This window comes from Delphinus delphis, chromosome 10 (genome assembly GCF_949987515.2).
Source record: "Delphinus delphis chromosome 10, mDelDel1.2, whole genome shotgun sequence".
NCBI lineage: Eukaryota > Metazoa > Chordata > Mammalia > Artiodactyla > Delphinidae > Delphinus > Delphinus delphis.
The window spans coordinates 74,932,747-74,952,896 of record NC_082692.2 but is presented as its reverse complement, the minus strand read 5'-3'; the positions used below and the strand labels follow the sequence as shown (position 1 = coordinate 74,952,896).

Sequence of the window (20,150 nt, the reverse complement as noted above, 5' to 3'; positions counted from 1 at the left end):
ATGAAGTGGCTGGGAAGACTCAGTGAGCAGAGCTTGAGCCTCATTTTCCACATTTGCTTCCGGCATTTTCCACTTCTTGTCTCCTCTCACGTAATTAACATTGCCGGGTTCTATCAATTTTAAATCCGGAAAGTAGAGTGTGATTTTTCAGTTATCGGGGTCCACTAATAGAAAGGCGGTGGAAAAAATGGAGGTATTGCTTTAGCCTCAGAAAATGCTTCCTCTAGAAAGCATTTTTACATGTCTTTTCTTCAACGGAGGGGAGATATGGTCACAGCGAAGGAATATGTTTTACTCCAGCCCCATCCCTTAGCTGATGGTTACTACTGCTGGTAGCTCTTGGCAAAGGGAGAGAATTCTGGTGAGGGAGACTGTGCATCTTTCTTTCTTTCTTTCTTTTTTTAAATATTTCTTTCTTTATTTTGGCTGCACTGGGTCTTAGTTGCGGCATGCGGGCTTCTTAGTTGTGGCATGCACGTGGGATCTAGTTCCCTGACCAGGGATTGAACCCAGGCCCCCTGCATTGGGAGTATGGAGTTGTACCCACTGGACCACCAGGGAAGTCCCTGTGCATCTTTTCAGTATAAAGTAATTACCATTTACTGTATGATCGGGCAGGGGGATGCGTGTAAAATTTAGTACATTGGTAAATTTCCTGCTAGCTGATGGTCAAATGCTTATCTGTTTTGCTTTAAGTGATGTGAAGTGCACACACTAGATGTATTTGATTCCTGTTCTCCTTTGATTGCAAAACTTAAGTAGAAACCTACCATTACATGGCTGATGATTATACACATTTGGAAACATTACAAAAACAATTGTATAGTTCAAAATGTAAGTACATTCAATTAAAGTGTAACATAACATGATTATCCTGTAAAGCTAATCTTCTTGGTCCCCTTTGCTTCAACAAATACCCTCCTTGCAGGGCAAGGAACACTGATTCAATTTCATTCTGAAGTGGACATTGTAGTTTGACTCTGTATTATTAATTCCCTTTTGGTTTGGTTTATTACATGTGAAATTTCTTCTACTATTGGAAATTTAGCTACATATTCACATTATTATTTTATTCACCAAATCCTATTAGATTCAAAGTAAAAAAATCATTTTTAGCAACAGAATGAATTTAGTGGTAAGCGTTAAAAAATCCCAACTCTCAAGGCATTTCTCTGTGCTAGATTATTGCTCTGTAGCTTTCATTAATTAGATTTCTGAAAAACAAATCAAAACAAAACGTTTTCACTAAAGGAAAAATGTATTTAAAACATTTCAAGTCTTAGTTTGTGCTTACAGATGTGTAAGAATCTATTTTAAATATATTAAACTAAGAATCTATTTTAAATATATTAAACTATGTCTGATGCTTATATACTGCATATTATTTAATTTATCAAAAGTTTCTAGTGACAGTCTAAAGTTAATATGAGGCTTAAGGGGTTTAATAATAATAATTTAATTTGGAAGCATCTGTGTCTTCAAAAACCCTCTGGTCACTTAACAGAATACAGTAAAATGTAATTATAAAATATGTATCATGCCTTCATATTTCTAAATTTCCATCATGTTTTTCTTCCTTTAATCATGTATAAAAATACGTATATGAATAATATGAAAAAACTCCAGGTTGGTATTTTACTCTCTGCGTATAAAGTGCTGACATGTTCTTTGAGTACTAAGAATGAGAATTAGAGGGACATATTAACCCTGTGGAAATAATCTGGTCACTTTTATATGACCTTTGGGGTGAATTCATGAATATCTAGAAGGCTCACGATCATCACATGCACTTCACTGATGCCTGTATTCACGAAAAGGGAAAACTCGAGCCTCAGGCAGGGATCCCTTCTAGCAAGAGTTTAGCATCTCTTTTGTTTCAAGGTTAACAAGGTTAACTATCTGTGGTAGGTGATACTGGTTTGCTAGTAGAGATAGAATATTTCAAAGTAATTTAAAGACAAACTGAGCAGATGTAAAGAAAATAAACACCAAGTGATAGTACAGGGGGCGTAAGATGTGACCAAAACCATGAAGGTGACTGTGGTTGGAGAACTGCTCCTGGTGCACTCGGCCTCCTGGTGTGAAGTCTGGAGACCCCCAGGGTCCTGGCCTTGCTTTAGTCCTGCAGTGTGACCTGGAGCAAGTCACATTTTCTGCAGCTTTGGGGACACTGGATCACTGTGGTCTAACAAGACAACATATGAAAGTGTATGGCCCTCAGGAAGTACTCAAAATTGCCCAGTAGGAATCTTTCAGCTCCAAAATTCTCATTCTCTGTTTATTATCTGTGTGATTGGCAGAGTGAAAATAATGGGAAAATGGTGCTTCAAGTAAGAAGGCTGGGGGCAGGCCCAGGGTACTGGAAGTAATGCATTGCATACGGAATTTTAGGAATTTTAGCACCCTTGTTTTCTAGTGAGTGATCTTGAGAAAGTCAGGGCACCTCTGTGGACCTTAGACTTCTTGTTAATGAAACAGAAAGACTGGGTTGTGGAATGTTTGAGTTGCCTCCAAGGTCAGGAAGTTGGTGCTGATTTTGGGTGGCCTCAACCTGTAGCGGCTTGAAGCAGGATTTCGTTCCCCAACCGGAGATTGAAGTCAGGCCGCGGCAGTGAGAGCGCTGAATCCTAGCCACTAGACCACAAGGCCAGTGACAAGGCCCTGACCCGTTGGCTTTGTGGAAATGAATTTTCACAAAAAGATGGAAAGTAGTGAAACACGTAAAGTGTTTGTTAGGAGGAAAAAGAGTATGTGTGAATAGACACTCATGGGCGGGCTCAGAGAGAGAGTGATAGTTTGAATCACTTATGTGATTCCCTTTATCTCTTATCTGGGTGGGGCTCAGCTCCTCTCTGCCCCTGCCATTACTGTTATCTTAACTAGTCCACCAGAGGCAAAGTCCAGTTATTTACTCTGTTGTTATTTCTATCTGGAAGTATAAACAGGAGTCTGGCTGTAAATGTCTAACCTGGAGCCATCTATCTCCTGCCTCAATGCTTCCTTTGTGTCAGTTGGCTCAAACCTTAATTGGGTATAACAACCAGTGTCTCTCCCTGTCACCCTTGCCAAGTTAATGTTATGTCACATGTGGTCACATATGTGAAAGCACCTTAACATTGTAGGCTTGCCATCTATTTCAGGTAGTTATGATACCATTGTGATCTACTGTTACTAAAAAACAGGAGTTTCAGTCCTAATGTACCCCCAGGATCTCTTGAAATACAGAGACTAGAACTTCTGCACGTACAGTAGACATCATGATGACTTGGAGATGTGTATGGACAAGTGTGCCTGGACAAGTATTTTTCTAAAAACTTCCATGGGAAATTCTGATATGGAATCTATGTTGAGAAGCCTGGATGGGTACCTTTTATATATAGGAAGTCCTTGGATTTCAGAAATTTCTCTATAGGCTTTGGGGTTCTTCTGTCAACCACTAGTTTTGTAATCTTGAGCAAGTTATTAAATCTCTCAATGCTTGGTTCCTCGTATCGAAAGTGTGGACAGGGACACCTCTCTTTCTCAAGTTGCTTGAAGAATTAGATGAGATATTGGCTGTCTATTCTTTGAAAGGTGGGTTCCGTGTAGCAAATGCTATGGTAACTATTATCTTTGGTTGGGGAAACCCTGATCCTAGAGAACTAAGAGGGCCAAGCATGTTTTGGGTATCCCTGATCAAGTAGATAACAAGTTAAAAGACCTTTAATAATATTCTTAATTCTCACTGAAATTTGTAGCCCTGCCTTCATTCTGGTCGTATCATTAGATTTAGTGTATAATTGAACATGTTTGATTTAATAAATTAGTTAAATGGGTGATCATTATGATTTAGATTTCATTTGACTCCTTGAGGCAATATTTGCTGGTATAAATACATTAGGTCGTTTGAAAGAATTATCAGAAAGATTAAAATATTAATAAGTTCCCCTATTTCAAATTTATATCTCACTAATTATAAATATCCATCTTTTCTTCTGTGTTACTTGTAATTTTTGATTTATAGCACACATTTTATAGAAATGTGTATGTTTACTTATTGGATGCTTTTAGGTCAGTAACTTTATCATTTTTTTTAAGATTTATATGAATGTCTGAAATTGATACCAGGAAGAGAATTGCCACCTAGTTCAAATGTAGCATTCAGGATATACAGTCTTTCTCCCATTACAGTTGTTGGACAAGGCATAACACTTGAATTTAAATCAAAGTAAAAAGCATTTTTTTTAGTGTGCACCTGTTAAAATGCTTCTTTATTGGAGACTATTTGTGATGTGATTAGAAATGTAGAAAAAATTTATCTCCAGTTAGCCATTTTTGTCACTTGTTGTTGCTTCATTTGTGTTTACTTGGGGCACTCAAATTTTATTTTGAGGTTTGGTCCTGAAAATATTTTCTTCTTCACACTACTCACTCACAGTAATATTGCCACTGTCTCCCCGTGCCCCCCCCCCCACACTCCGGCTCTTCTTTTCCTTTAGTGAGTGTGCTTGCTTCTAGAACTTTACACAGGATAAACAAACTAAAAATAAAGGGGAAGCTTCACATTGTCATTGTTTTCATGAAAGTGTGAGAATGGCTGGATGATTTTCACTGAATTTGAAAAGTTTACTTTAAATGGTTTTACTTGAAATAGGGACTGGGTTGTACCTATGGAAATTCACTTGAGAGGGACCTTGTGTGGGAGAAATTCAGGCATAAGCTGCCATCCTGTGGAGCACTTTAAACCAAGGTACCAAGAGCCCCAAGTGACTGTGTTTTTGTGCAGACATGCTCTGGTGCCCCCTCTTAGTGGATTAACTGAGTTTCCCTCTTTTTCTTCCTAAAAGAATCCTGTGATACATAGGCATTTTCCCCCCTCCCCAGCCTCCACCCAAAAGATTATGGAAAGATGCCTCCATCCCCAGGACCAGGGATCCATACTGGTGTGAAAAGGCAGAAAGTCAGCAACCCAAAACACATTACGATAATTACAGTAAAATCACCACTGGAGAGGAACAGCTTGCCACATCATCTCTGGAAGCTTCCACAGTTATTATTGATACTTTATTCATTTGGTCTCACTGTGGACCTGCTGCAGTTTGAGTTGGGCCATTTTCTGTCCTTGACGTGGTCTTTAACATGCTCATAAGGGAAATTCCTTTATCTTCCTGTAAACACGGTCTGTACATTCCAGAAAATCTGGTACATTTCTCTAGCGTGCCTTTAACATTAAGCACTGTCTCTGCCCTTTTACTGGCAGCTAGTTATCCTAATCTATACAGTACTCTATCACCTATTCTGCTCAATGTTTGTTTGTTTGTTTGTTTCTGAGAAACATCATCCTGTCAGAACATATACTCATTTGCAGTAAAAATCAATTTTACATATTGACCAATTTGTCAGCACATCTTTTGAAAATTCATTGCATACGGTTTGCTTGGCCATACTGTATGGCCTGACCAACCAACTCCTGTGGAGTGAAGCGGGGATCAGTGGGTGGGTAGATGAATGAGTAAATGAATAAGTTTTAAAAGGAAAATTCAGAGATTATGGAGGTTGAATAATGACCTGCAAATAGGCTCACATTCTTAGTTCCTGGAGCCTGTCAGTGTTGCCTTCTGTGGCAGAAGGGTCTTTGCAGATGTGATTAAGAATCTGGAGATGACAGGTGGAGTCAGGATGGTGGTGTGGGAAGACATGGAGTTAGCGCCTCCCCACAACTAGGGCGCCTGCCAGCCGGTGGTGGGGAACTCTGACACCCAAGGAGATGGGAGGAACCCCGAAGTGAACCGACGGCTTGTGGGATCTCGGTTCATGAGTCTGGGGTTGGGCTGGAGCTCCTGCGGTGGGAGTTCTGAGTCCGAGCCACTGGACTAACAGAGAATGTAAGAACCCAGGGAATATTCATCAGAGTGAGGTCTCACAGAGTTCCTCATCTCAGCACCAAGACCCAGCTCTACCCAATAGCCTACAAACACCAGTGTTGGAAGCCTCAGGCCAAACAAACAGTAAAACAGGAACTCCCACTAATTAAAAAAAAAAAAAAGAAAAGAAAAAGAGACAGCAAAAAAATTACGTCACAGATGAAGGAGCAAGGTAAAAACCTACCAGACCAAATAAATGAAGAGGAAGTAGGTAATCTACCTGAAAAAGAATTCAGAGTAATGATAGTAAAGATGATCCAGAATCTCGGAAACAGAATGGAGGCACGGATTGAGAAAATACAAGAAATGTTTAACTAAGATCTAGAAGAACTAAAGAACAAACAGAGTTGAACAACACAATAACTGAAATAAAAAATAAAAAAAAAATTGATTGCTATTTTTTGCAGGAATCAATAACAGAATAACTGAGCCAGAAGAACGAATAAGTGAGCTGGAAGACAAAATGGTAGAAATAACTGCCGAGGAGCAGAATAAAGAAAAAAGAATGAAAAGAATTGAAGACAGTCTCAGAGACCTCTGGGACAACACTAAGCACACCAACATTCGAATTATAGGGGTCCCAGAAGAGGAAGAGAAAAAAAAAAAAGTCTGAGAAAATATTTGAAGAGATTATGGTTGGAAACTTCCCTAACATGGGAAAGGAAATAGTCACCCAAGTCCAGGAAGCACAGAGAGTCCCATACAGGATAAACCCTAGGGAAAACACACCAAGACACATATTAATCAAGGTAACAAAAATTAAATTCAAAGAAAAAATATTAAAAGCAGCAAGGGCAAAAAAAAAATAACATACAAAGGAATCCCCATGAGGTTATCAGCTGATTTTTCAGTGGAAACTCTGCAGGCCAGAAGGGAGTGGCAGGATATACTTAAACTGATGAAAGAGAAAAACCTACAACCAAGATTACTCTGCCCAGCAAGGATCTCATTCAGATTGGATGGAGAAGTCAAAAGCTTTTCAGACAAGCAAAAGCTACGAGAATTCAGCACCACCAAACCAGCTTTACAACAAATGCTAAAGAAACTTCTCTAAGTGGGAAACACAAGAGAAGAAAAAGACCCACAAAAACAAACCCAAAACAGTTAAGAAAATGGTAATAGGAACGTACATATCAATAATAACCTTGAATGTAAATGGATTAAATGCCCCGACCAGAAGACAAAGACTGGTTGAATGGATACAAAAACAAGACCCATAGATATGCTGTCTACCAGAGACCCACTTCAGACCTAGGGACACATACAGACTGAAAGTGAAGGGATGGAAAAAGATATTACATGCAAATGGAAATCAAAAGAAAGCTAGAGTAGCAATACTTGTATCAGATAAAATAGACTTTAAAATAAAGACTGTTACAAGAGATAAGGAGGGACACTACATAATGATCAAAGGATCAATCCAAGAAGAAGATATAACAATTATAAATGTTTATGCACCCAACATAGGAGCACCTCAATACATAAGGCAAATGCTAACAACCATGAAAGGGGAAATCGACAGTAACACCATAATAGTAGGGGACATTAACACCCCACTTAAACCAACGGAAATATCATCCAAACAGAAAATAAAGAAGGAAACACAAGCTTTAAATGACACAATAGACCAGATAGATCTAATTGATATTTATAGAACATTCCACCCAAAAGTGGCAGAATATACTTTCTTCTCAAGTGCACATGGAACTTTATCCAGGATACATCACATCTTGGGTCACAAATCAAGCCTTGGAAAATTTAAGAAAATTGAAATCATATCAAGCATCTTTTCTGACCACAATGCTATGAGACTGGAAATCAATTACAGGAAAAAAACTGTAAAAAAAAACCCACAAATACACGGAGACTAAGCAGTGTGCTACCAAATAATCAAGAGATCACTGGAGAAATCAAAGAAGAAATTTAAAAAAATACTTAGAAACAAGTAACAATGAAAACACGAAGACCCAAAACCTATGGGATGCAGCAAAAGCAGTTCTAAGAGGGAAGTTTACAGCAATACAATCTGACCTAATGAAACAAGAAAAACCTCAAATAAACAATCTAACCCTACCCTTAAAATAACTAGAGGAAGAACAAAGAAAACCCAAAGTCAGTAGAAGGAAAGAAATCATAAAGATCAGAGCAGAAATAAATGAAATAGAAACCAAGAAAACAATAGCAAAGATCAATAAAACTAAAACTTGTTCTTTGAGAAGATAAACAAAATTGATAAACCCTTAGCCAGACTCAAGCAAAAAAGGGAGAAGGACGCAAATCAATAAAATTAGAAATGAAAAAGGAGAAATCACAACTGACACTGAAGAAATACAAAGAATTATAAGAGACTACTACAAACAACTATATGCTGATAAAATGGACAACCATGAAGAAATGGACAAATTCTTGGTACAATTTTCCAAGACTGAACCAGGAAGAATTAGAAAACATAAACAGACTTGTCACAAGCAATGAAATAGAAACCGTAATTTAAAAATCTTCCAACAAACAAAAGTCCAGGAACAGGTGGCTTCACAGGCGAATTCTATCAAACGCTTAGAGAAGAGCTAACACCGATCCTTCTCAAACTCTTCCAAAAAATTGCAGAGGGAGAAACACTCCCACACTCATTCTATGAGGCCACCGTCACCCTGATACCAAAACCAGACAACGATGTCACAAAGAAAGAAAACTACAGGCCAATATCACTGATGAACATAGATGCAAAAATCCTCAACAAAATACTAGCAAACAGAATCCAACAGCACATTAAAAGATCATAGACCATGATCAAGTGGGATTTATCCCAGGGATGCAAGGATTTTTCAATATACGCAAATCAATCAATGTGATATGGCACATTAACAAATTAAGGAATGAAAACCATGTGATCATCTGAATAGATGCAGAAAAAGCTTTTGACAGAATTCAACACCATTTATGATAAAAACTCTCCAGAAAGTGAGCATAGGGGGAACCTACCTCAACATAATAAAGGCCACATATGATAAACCCACAGCCAAGATCATTCTCAATGGTGAAAAACTGAAAGCATTTCCACTAAAATCAGGAACAAGACAAGTATGTCCACTCTTGCCACTCTTATTCAACATAGTTTTGGAAGTCCTAGCCACAGCAATCAGAGAAGAAGAAGAAATAAAAGGAATACGAATTGGAAAAGAAGAAGTAAAACTGTCACTGTTTGCCGATGACATGATACTATACACAGAAAATCCTGAAGATGCCACCAGAAAACTACTAGAACTAATCAATGAATTTGGTAAGGTTGCAGAATACAAAATTAATGCACAGAAATCTTGCATTCCTATACACCAACAACAAAAAATCAGAAAGAGAAATTAAGGAAACCCTCCCATTTACCATTGCAACAAAAAGAATAAAATACCTAGGAATAAACCTGCCTAAGGAGGTGAAAGACTTGTACTCAGTAAATATAAAACACTGATGAAAGAAACCAAAGATGACATGAACAGATGGATAAATATACCATGTTCTTGGATTGGAAGAATCAGTATTGTGAAAACGACTATACTACCCAAAGCAATCTACAGATTCAATGCAATCCCTATCAAACTACCAATGGCATTTTTCACAGAATTAGAACAAAAAATTTTACAATTCGTATGGAAACACAAAGACCCTGAGTAGCTAAAGCGATCTTGAGAAAGTAAAATGGAGTTGGAGGAATCAGGCTCCCTGACTTCAAACTATACCACAAAGCTACAGTAATCAAGACAGTATGGTATTGACACAAAACCAGAAATTTAAATCAGTGGTACAAGATAGAATGCCCAGAGATAAACCCACGCACCTATGGGCACCTAATTTATGACAAAGGAGGCAAGAATATACAATGGAGAAAAGACAGCCTCTTCAATAAGTGGAGCTGGGAAAACTGAACAGCTACATTTAAAAGAATGAAATTAGAACACTTCCTAACACCATACACAAAAGTACACTCAAAATGGGTTAAACACTTAACCAAACTAACCAAACTATAACACTCTTAGAGGAAAACATAGGAAAAACACTCTTTGACATAAACCACAGCAACATCTTTTTTGACCCACCTCCTAGAGTAATGGAAATAAAAACAAAAATAAACAAATGGGACTTAATTAAACTTAAAAGCTTTTGTACAGCAAAGGAAACCATAAACAAGACAAAAAGACAACTCTCAGAATGCGAGAAAATATTTGCAAATGAAACAACAGACAGTGGATTAATCTCCAAAATACGCAAACAGCTCATGGAGCTCAATTTCACAAAAACAAACAATCCAGTTAGAAAATGGGCTGAAGACCTAAATAGACATCTCACCAAGGAAGACATGCAGATGGCTAAGAGGCACATGAAAAGATGCTCAACATCGCTAATCATTAGAGAAATGCAAATCAAAACTACAATGAGGTATCACCTCACACCAGTCAGAATGGCCATTATCAAAAAATCTAGAAACAATAAATGCTGGAAAGGGTGTGGTGAAAAGGAAATCCTCCTGCACTGTTGGTCAGAATGTAATTGATACAACCACTGTGGAAAACAGTGTGGAAGTCCCTTAAAAAACTAAAAATAGAACTATCATATGACCAAGCAATCCCACTACTGGGCATATACCCTGAGAAAACCATAATTCAAAAAGTGACATGTACCACAATGTTCACTGAAGCACTATTTACAGTAGGACATGGAACCAACCTAAACGTCCATCGACAGATGAATGGATAAGGAAGTTGTGGCACATATATGCAATGGAATATTACTCAGCCATAAAAAGAAACGAAATTGAGTTATTTGTAGTGAGGTGGGTGAACCTAGAGTCTGTCATACAGAGTGAAGTAAGTCAGAAAAAGAAAAGCAAATACCGTATGCTAACGCATATATATGGAATCTAAAAAGAAAAAAAATGGTACTGATGAACCTAGTTGCAGGGCAGGAGTAAAGAGGTAGACAGAGAAAATGGACTTGAGGACATGGGGTGGGAGGGCAAAGCTGGGGCAAAGTGAGAGTAGCATCGACATATATACACTACCGAATGTAAAATAGTTGGCTGGTGGGAAGCAGCAGCATACACAGGGAGGTCGGCTCAGTGCTTTGCGATGACCTAGAGGGGTGGGATAGGGGGTATGGGAGGGAGGCTCAAGAGGGAAGGGATTTGGGGACATGTGTATGCATATGGCTGATTTGCTTTGTTGTACAACAGCAACTGACACAGTACTATGAAGCAATTATACTCCAATAAAGATCTATTAAAAAATAAAACAGGGGCTTCTCTGGTGGCGCAGTGGTTGAGAGTCCGCCTGCCGATGCAGGGGACACGGGTTCATGCCCCGGTCTGGGAGGATCCCACATGCCACAGAGCGGCTGGGCCCATGAGCCATGGCCGCTGAGCCTGTGCGTCTGGAGCCTGTGCCCCGCAACGGGAGAGGCCACAACAGTGAGAGGCCCGTGTACTGCAAAAAAAAAAAAAAAAAAAAAGAAAGAAAGAAAACAAACGAAAAAACCCCAAAACACAACAAAAAAAGACTCTTGAGATGAGATATCCCAAATTATCTGGGTAGGCCCAGCATAATTAAAGGGTCTTTGTAAGAGGGAGGCAAGAGAGTCAGCATTAGAAAAAAGGAAATATGACAACAGAGGCAGAGATTGCAGTGATGCTCTTTGAAGATTGCAAGAAGGGGTCACAAACCAAGGAATACAGGCCGCCACTAGAAACTGAAAAAGGCATGGAAATGGATTCTCCCCTTCAAGCCACCAGAAGGAAGCAGCCCAGTCAACATCTTGCCTTCAGCCCTGTGAAACTGACTTCAGACTTCTGGCCTCCAAAACTGTAAGAGAATAAATCTGTGTCTTTCTAAGCCACGAAGTTTATAGTTAACTTGTTACAGCACTAATAGGAACTTAATACAGAGGTACGTAAACTCATAAAATGTCAGGTAATGAGTACTGTAGTCCAACAGGAGTATAGTTCTGCTGACGAGGAATGTGATGCTCCCTCCATCACATCACATGTTCAGGATGCCAGTAATTGTGGTTTTGACCCTTCTGATGAGGTGTATGTGTTGTGACAAGGTCCAAAGGATAGAGACTTGGGACTTGGGTGGAATTTACTTGATATATTTCACTGCTTCCTGAAGACTTTTTTTCTTTCTTTCTCTTTCTCTCTTTTTAAACAACTAGGTTCTTTTTATGAAGGAACATCTCCCTCTACTAACCCCATACCTTTCTCTCCAACTTTCCCCATAGTTTATTTTTCTGATTTCTATTTCACTCTCGATTCAGTGCTGTTCTTTTCAGAGAAGAAAATCTTCCTTTTAACTTCCAAGGAAAGAGGCAGGCACTCTTTGCTTCTTATTGTGATGTGATAGGATTTTCAGTATGTCTCATGTCCAGAAAATCCTATACTGCTTCGTCGCTGCATTGTGTCAGGATGTGTTGAGCTTTTTTAGGTGGCCAATATGGAATCTTGGATTAGTAATTCCCAGTACTAATGTTCTGTAGCACCTATGGAGTTTTGACAGTTTCTCCTACATATTAGCTGTCTCCTTGGTGTAGTGATTTGTTAACAGAAAGATAATATCATTATTTTAATATTTTTATTAGCGTTTTTATGAGGTTCCATCCCACGCAAACTGCATGTCGGTCACTTTGTGGTAGTTAACTATTGCAGCATCCATGAAATTTGGGTATGGTTGGATTTCATGGTGAAGAGTAAGCAACAGAACAATCTAATGAGAAACAGAGGAATTCTAACAGACCCTCTGATAAAGGGATGGTTTCATTTTGAGAGTTGCTGCATTTCATGTTTATCAAAGATTACAAATGTCAGTCCCAGAGTAAGTAGAATCCTCAGAAAAGTTTAGTGATGTATGTATTTGTTACAGGGATTGATTTTCAAAAGTCCTTAACTAGACTTTGTTTGATTGATCCTCGTACATACCTATAAGGAAGAAAGTAATTTAAATGGATACAAGTTGTTTGATTCTTTTAAAATATAAAGTTGAGTAAAAAATTGAACCTTAAGGTTTTAAGAATATATATTATTCACTTAAAATTGACACATTACTGGAAACGTATACTTTGCCCTGAAAATTTATTTTAAGACTCCTGTACGGCTGTGGTTTACAAATTTTATTGTGAATAAGAATCATTTGGAGTCACTTAATGAAACATTGTTTCTTGGGCCTCTTACCTCAGAGATTTTGTTTCAATCAGTTAAGAGTGGACTCTGGAATCTCTATTTTTACCAGTCACTATAGATAATTCAACAATCCTCAGGGTATTCTTCAAGAAACACTGCTATATATACCCCACCAATAAAGAAAATAGTGAGTGTGTGCTATTTAAGAAATTCCTGAAGTCTTTTCAGAAAAATAGTTGTTGGAAACGCCGTTTGCCATATGTAAGATATGCTGTGCGGAGTTACAGAACACTTTAGGAAAAGGCTTAATGTGTTTCTAGTGAGCCTATAGCGTTTGTTAAGGTTCTGGATTTCACTCCAATTGGTAGCGCTGCGAGTGGCATCCTTTAGGTTTGGCTGTAATGTGTTTAGCTCAGTGGCACGGAAACTGGCAGATATTTCTGTAAGACATACCTACTGAGAAATAGTGCTTGCTGCCAGTACCTTGATCTGCATACATTGAGCACTTAACAGTTTGCATTTTTTGTTTATTCACTTGTCCTAAATGCTTAATGAACGGGTTCCCTAAGGCTTTAATTTCCAGCCAATCCTAAGTCTATTACTAAAGTTTATCAAGCAGTAAACACACTATTGCACTTACACTGTCATGTTTTTATAAAGCAGCTTATAAAAGGTGACATCTGGCAAAGAGGCAGATCTATAAAAATCATGTGGGTGGGTATTGTGTCATTTTTTCTTCCATACTCCCAGGAAGAGTAATATTATTTTGACACACACGTACATACCCACTGTCAAGTTTCTATTTTTATAGTTAGCTTACTGCACATATCCTTAAGCTATACAAAACCTTTGGGCTAATGCAAAAAGTGACATTTCTGCATATTTATTACAATGCCATTTTAGAGGTTGACTTTGCCTGATAGGATTTTTCCAAGAACAGTGTCATCTTCATGACAGTAGACATTGTTGAGAACAATACTACTATGCAGTTAGTCAGGAGAGGTCAAATATGGAAGGACAAATCATAAATAGCTTAATTTAAGGCTTGGCATGATTATTTCTCAATATTTGCTAGATACAGGGACAGAAGAAACTACAACACAACGCTGATGAGCAGATCCCTAAGTAGTCAGAATCTGAACTCATCCTTTGTCAACATACACCCTACCCCAAAGTTCAGAAACCCTACTCCTAGGTTTATACCCCCAAAATGAATGCATTTACCCACCAAAAGACTGGAGAAGAATGTTCATAACAGCTTTCTTTAGAAAAGCCCAAACTAGAAGCAGCCCAGATGTCCTTCAGTCACCAAATGGATAAATGTAGTAGACTTGTAAAATGGAATACTTCACAGCAGTTGAAAGCATACCACCTACTGTCCCATGCAGCAACATTAATGAATCTCAGAGACAGTTGAATGAAAGAAGCTGGCTACTGAAGAGTACCTACTGTATGATGTACTGTATTGGAAAATTCAAGAACTGACAGAACTGACCAATGGTGATAGAAGTTAGAATAGCGCTTACGTGTGTGTGTGTGTGTGTGTGTGTGTGTGTGTAGGTGGGAGGTAGTTTATTGAGGGCACTGTCTGGGAAGGGGCAGAGGGAGTCTTCTGGAGTAATGGAAACAGTGTTTCACTGTCTGGGTCCTGGTTACCTGTGTGTATACATATGCAAAAATGCAGAGTGGCACACTTAAGATTATCCCACCTTACTATATGTTCTGGATGCCTATTGCTGTGTAATAAACCATTGAAAAACGTAACAGCTGGAAACAGTTTGTTGGTATTATATCTCACAGTGGTGTGGGTCAGGGATTCGCAAAGGGCAGTGCAAGGATGATTGGATTATCTCATCCAGTAAAGTCTGGCATCTCGACTGGGGCGACTCCAATGGCAGAAAGTCAGTTAGGTTCGCCCCTGCGCCTTCTCTCTCCCCGCCCCACCCCCTGGGGCTATCTAAGTGGGCTTTCTCGGGACATGTTGACCTCAAGATGGTCAGACTTCTTACCTTAGAACAGTTCATGACTTTAAGAGCTGGTGTTTTAAGAGAGTAAGTGGAGACACAACAGTTTCTTAAGACCTGGGCAGAGTAAGTTTGGCTGAATTCTCTTGGTCAGAGTACTCACCGAGCCCACCAGACTCAAGGAGATAGACCCCCTACCTGTCACTGGAAGGGATGTTAAAGATTTTGCGGCCACATTTTATAGACGCAATATCTCAATTTAAAAGTTTTCTTTAAAAAGTTAAAATCGGTCACATTACTCTCAAAACTTTATTTTCTGTTGGAAGGTATTGCAAAATTTAAATCTAGTTCTGAAAAACACAAACAGCAAAAGAGACCCTCCATCTGAAATCACAGTTTCCATCCTATCATACATCTCCTCTCCATTTCTTTTTGAGGTTGAAAATTCTGTGACTTTTTCTTATGTTATTTGAAGTTTCTGGGCTTTGAGTTTTATTTTTGCCAGGCTTGGGTGAACTTAGACTTTTATTTAATCATTTACGGCCTAAAGTTAACTGTCAGATTGAAGTCAGATAAGGCTTCTGATACAACTGAAATCCTTTGCTCCTTTTGATTTATGGATAATGAATTTTCCCTCTTATGGTCATAGTATGATTTTTAAGAAAGAAATCCTATATTTCTTATTAATCATCTATCAGAGCTATGTTGCCCAACCGGTCTCTTTGTACAAATCCTTATTAAGAGATGAGCACAGCGCAGCTGCATTTATGAAGTGAGGTTTTATATGAGATGGACTGGCAATGTTTATTCAAGCTAAATAAAGCCAGCGTGAAAGCAGAGCCTTTTAAATTATTTGGCTTCATTTGAACATGCCACTGATGTAGACAGCTTGGGCAAGCAGTGTGTGTACACAAAAAGCTACATTATCAAACATATCGAAAGGTTTCAATGCCAGCACACCAAACATCTCTAGCAGAGATAATTACTGCACCCGTGCTGGGCATAATTTAGGTCAAAAGAAGCACTTCAGCCAGATCTTTAAACAACATTGTACATCTCATTTGAAGTTTTTGGGACCATATCTCAATTTTGTGCCAGTATCTTCAAAGTCCATTTTACAGAGTCAAGATTAGAAACCTCTGACTTCATATCCTCTCAGATTTTCTTTTTAATTAATTGCAGAATGCTATCCTTTTGCTCCCTCCCCACAACCCCCATCAAACCAGAAAGAATTTGTGCGGTAATTCCATATCATTGTAATTTCAAGACTCTGCTTTCATTTGTCACTTAAAGAGCTTTGCAGTATGTAAAGCAGTTAACCCAGCTCCAAAGCCGTATCACTTTGTCAAAAGAGAGTTGTTTGCACTTTACATGACAAGCTATTTGTATAAAGTGCCAGGGTTTGCGCTAAATATACTGCATGAAATCTAAGTTATAGATGATGGAATCTTGTTTGTAGTGCTTGTCATTTGCTGCTCACTCTTTCCCCCCCAGCCTTCTGACTCCCTCCCCCCAATCGAACGGGACTATTTTGAAGAGACCCCTTTAATTTTGACAATATTAATGGTGTTGCCTGAGCCACATCAGAAGGCACACAATTCTAGAGTTTGATGAACACATTCGTTTCCTCTCACTGATCTCTGACTCTTGAAAACTGTAGACTGCTTAGAGAAATGCTAACGTGCATATCTGTATATGTGTCACGTCTAAAGCATGTTTATGTGTACAAATAATATCCACGTGTGGGGCTGTGAGTATAGCAGAAGCATGACCTTAGGAATTGGCTAGGTTCTAATCCATTCCCTTCTGTTCTCAAGCAGTATGACCTTGGACAAAATAAGATGTCTGAATGTGTTTGCTCATCTGTAATTTGGGGGAACTAATCCCAACCCTCGGGATTCTTGGTGCGTTGGTTTTCATGTGTGGCGTATCATGAATACTAGAAGTCCCTACGTTCTTAGGACTATCACAGTAAGCGCATTTTCTGGGCTGCGAGTTGCGCTGATTCTCTGTAGAAGGTTTTTTGGGTTTTGTTTTAATCTAAACATTTCCAAGAATTAGTTATTCATATTTAAATTTATATATTTGATACGTACTTCATGTAGATATCCTTCACAGTAAACTAGGTGCCTCCTGGGATATAGCGTTTCCACCATGCTTCTCAAAGGTGTCCACAAGGCAACACCAGTGGCTTATTCTCACCCACAGGCCTATGCAAAATACGGATTCTCAGATCCCAACCCAGACCTTTTGAAATAGAAACTGCATTTCAACCTTTATTTATTTTCACACTAAAGTTAAAGAAGAACTTTTCTAGTAGAGTGATCACTGGTTCTTAAGTTGGAAGACCTAGGTCCTCGTGGAGTTTTTTTGTTTTTTTTTTTTTAAAGGTTTTTAACCAGGACCTTCAGTAAGAAATAGATTGAATATCATTACCCAACAAAGAGGAGCATACGTGCTCATAAACACATGTAGTTAAAACAAAAGTTGCACGAAACAGTATTTACCCTTGCTGTATGCTGAGCACTCAGACATTTTTTATTTCAACTTAAAATATGCCAGCCATGGCCCCTTAAATTGATTTTATAATCATTCGTAAAGAACTGTTGTTTTACATGACATCGTGCACTTTTTCCTCCCTAGGCCTTGATTTTCTCAACTGTAAAAGCGTGTATGTTGTATCAATTGATTTCAAATGTCTCTTAGCTTAGACAGCCTGTGATGCGCTTCAAAATGTGAAAATCCACTTCTGGACCGCATTTTAAAAGCAGCGTGTTTATTGGTTATTGTATGTGTTGTTTTATTGAGAGGGCGGAAGGAGCGCAGACAAACAATGGCTCACAGACCACAGCTTTTGCATAATAAAAGCTCACAGCCCAGAGTGGTAGACGGTGCAAAGTGAACAATTACATGCTGGTCCTAAACATGTGTCATTATTTAAAACAAACAAAACACACTTTTAAGCTTTTAAAAATGTGTATAGTTTGTCAGTGTGAACATAGTGAACGAAATCCTCGTCCTGTCTAATACACAATCAGAATATTTTTTTTGCTGGGGGGGAGGTACCAAATTACTTTATTTGAAGGAATGGTGCTAAGGAAAGAACTCGTAGATGTTTTGGTACAACTTACGGAAAAGGTAAAGGTAACCCAAACACGCATGCACTGCCTTGATGCAGGGAAGTCACCCCTGTGGCTACAGGAAGCCAGCCTAAGGCTTAGCTCTCATTATCTCTGTATTCCAGGGTGTGCTTGTCAAAGAGATACTCTGTCATGCCAGATTCGGGGGCCCCCATCTTGGGCAAGTTGGTTATGTGGTCACCCAGTTCTTTGATGGATTTCACCTGCTCATTCAGGTCATGAGTCTCAATGAAGTCACACAAATTGGGGTCATTTTTGTCAGTGACCAGTTTGTGCAGTTCCAGTAGTGGCTGATTCACACTTTTTTCCAAGCGTAGCGCACATTCCATTGCATTCAGCCCATTCTCCCAGTCATCATGGTCTGGTTTCTTGATATCCTGAAGGAAGATTCGGCCACCCTGTTGGTTATGCAGCTGATTCATCAGTTTCTCAGCATGTTCCCTCTCCTCACGAGATTGATGAAGAAAGTATTTGGCAGAGTTCTTCAAAGCCACATCACTGCGGTCAAAATAATACAACACGGACAGGTAGACGTAGGAGGCATATAGCTCCAGGTTGATCTGGTGGTTGACGGCGGCCTCCGAGTGCTGGTGGTAGTGCTGGCGCCCCTGCGAGTGGGACGCGGTCGTCATGGCGGGCGGCCGAGGAGAGGCGGCAGCGGGGACCTTGGGGCGGTCGGAGGGCGCCGTGAGGTGGTGGCGAGGGCTGGTGCTGGGCGGCCGGCCGGAGCGGGGGACGAGCGTCGGGTTCCGTCCAAGCACTGTTGAAGCAGGAAACTGTGGCGACTCTCCGCGAACTCTGCAGTGGAGAAAGCTGACAACATCTTGACCGGTGATGAGAATTGAAAGATCACCAGTGAAGGGCAATCATCGTGTCCCTCCTGATGTGATGCCCTGAGAAGGGCACAATGTGGCCAGTACAGTTTTGGGGCCAGGAATATGTAACCCGAATCCAATCTCCAGGACACATCAGAGAAACCCCAGTAAGGAATAGTTCTATTAAAAAAAAAAAAAAGTATGTTGAAGGTACAAGTGGGGATATATTGTGAAACAAAAAAAGTCAAAGAAATGTTTGAGATCAAAGGAGACTACAGAGACAGGGGCCCTAAATGAGAGCCTATACTAGATCTTACAATGGACAGGGAGAATGCCATAAGGGACATCACTAGTTAATAGACAAAACTGGGGAAGAAGATGGTGGATTAGATAAAATATGGTACCAATGTTACATTTACTGAAGCTGGTTGCTGTACTGTGGTGATAAGAGAAATTGTCCTTATTCTTAAATGCACACTGAATGAAACATTTTCAAAATAAGGACAGGAAATAAACAGTATGTGTATAGGGAGAAAGTACAAATGATAAGCAGATGGGGAAAATGTTAACTCAAGATGGATCTGGGGTGTAGCTAGGTGTTCCTTGTGCTATCTGGTTCGTGGAATTTGGGGATACATTTGAAATTAATTCCAGATTAAAATTTTTGAAATTTTCCTTCCTCTCCTCTAATGGTGCCCCTTTGTGTTTCCAGAATGCCTGGAGTGCTTTTGCCTTGGGGCTTGTGCCTTTTTAAAGCCAAGCTGGGCTGAGCTGGAGCCCCCTGTATTCTCTAGTTTCCCGAAGCTCTTCGCTTCCTCGGGAGCTGACAGAATAGGCCTGCAGTGCCCACCTCCCGTCTCTGCCCTTGTCCCTCAGGCCTTTTGATCTGTCCCTCTTCTGTCACACCTACCTCTGCTTCAGTGCCCCGATACATTACTGATTAGCTGGTTCTGTTAGTCTTTCTCACTTGGCCTTTGGCTGACCTTGACCTCTACCCAATTCTTGGCCCCTTGCCCCAGTTCACTATATTCTCCCACCTTTCAGCACCAATCTCTTGGAGAGAGCACTGCTCTCTTTTGATCCTGAAGGAAACCCAGGATCCTCTTTTTAAAAACACTGTAGAACAGGGACTCAGATACCAACAGATGTCTGCACATACCAGGGAG

At 39.6% G+C, this 20,150-nt stretch overlaps 1 protein-coding gene and 1 pseudogene across 27 annotated transcripts in view; one reads left to right on the top strand and one right to left on the bottom strand.

Moving 5' to 3' along the window:
* Window positions 1–20,150, top strand: part of FHIT (fragile histidine triad diadenosine triphosphatase) — a 1,444,513-nt gene that overhangs the window by 873,923 nt on the left and 550,440 nt on the right. The gene's annotated exons all lie outside the window — the stretch shown is intronic.
* On the bottom strand, window positions 18,247–19,408 carry LOC132431716 (ferritin heavy chain pseudogene; annotated as a pseudogene).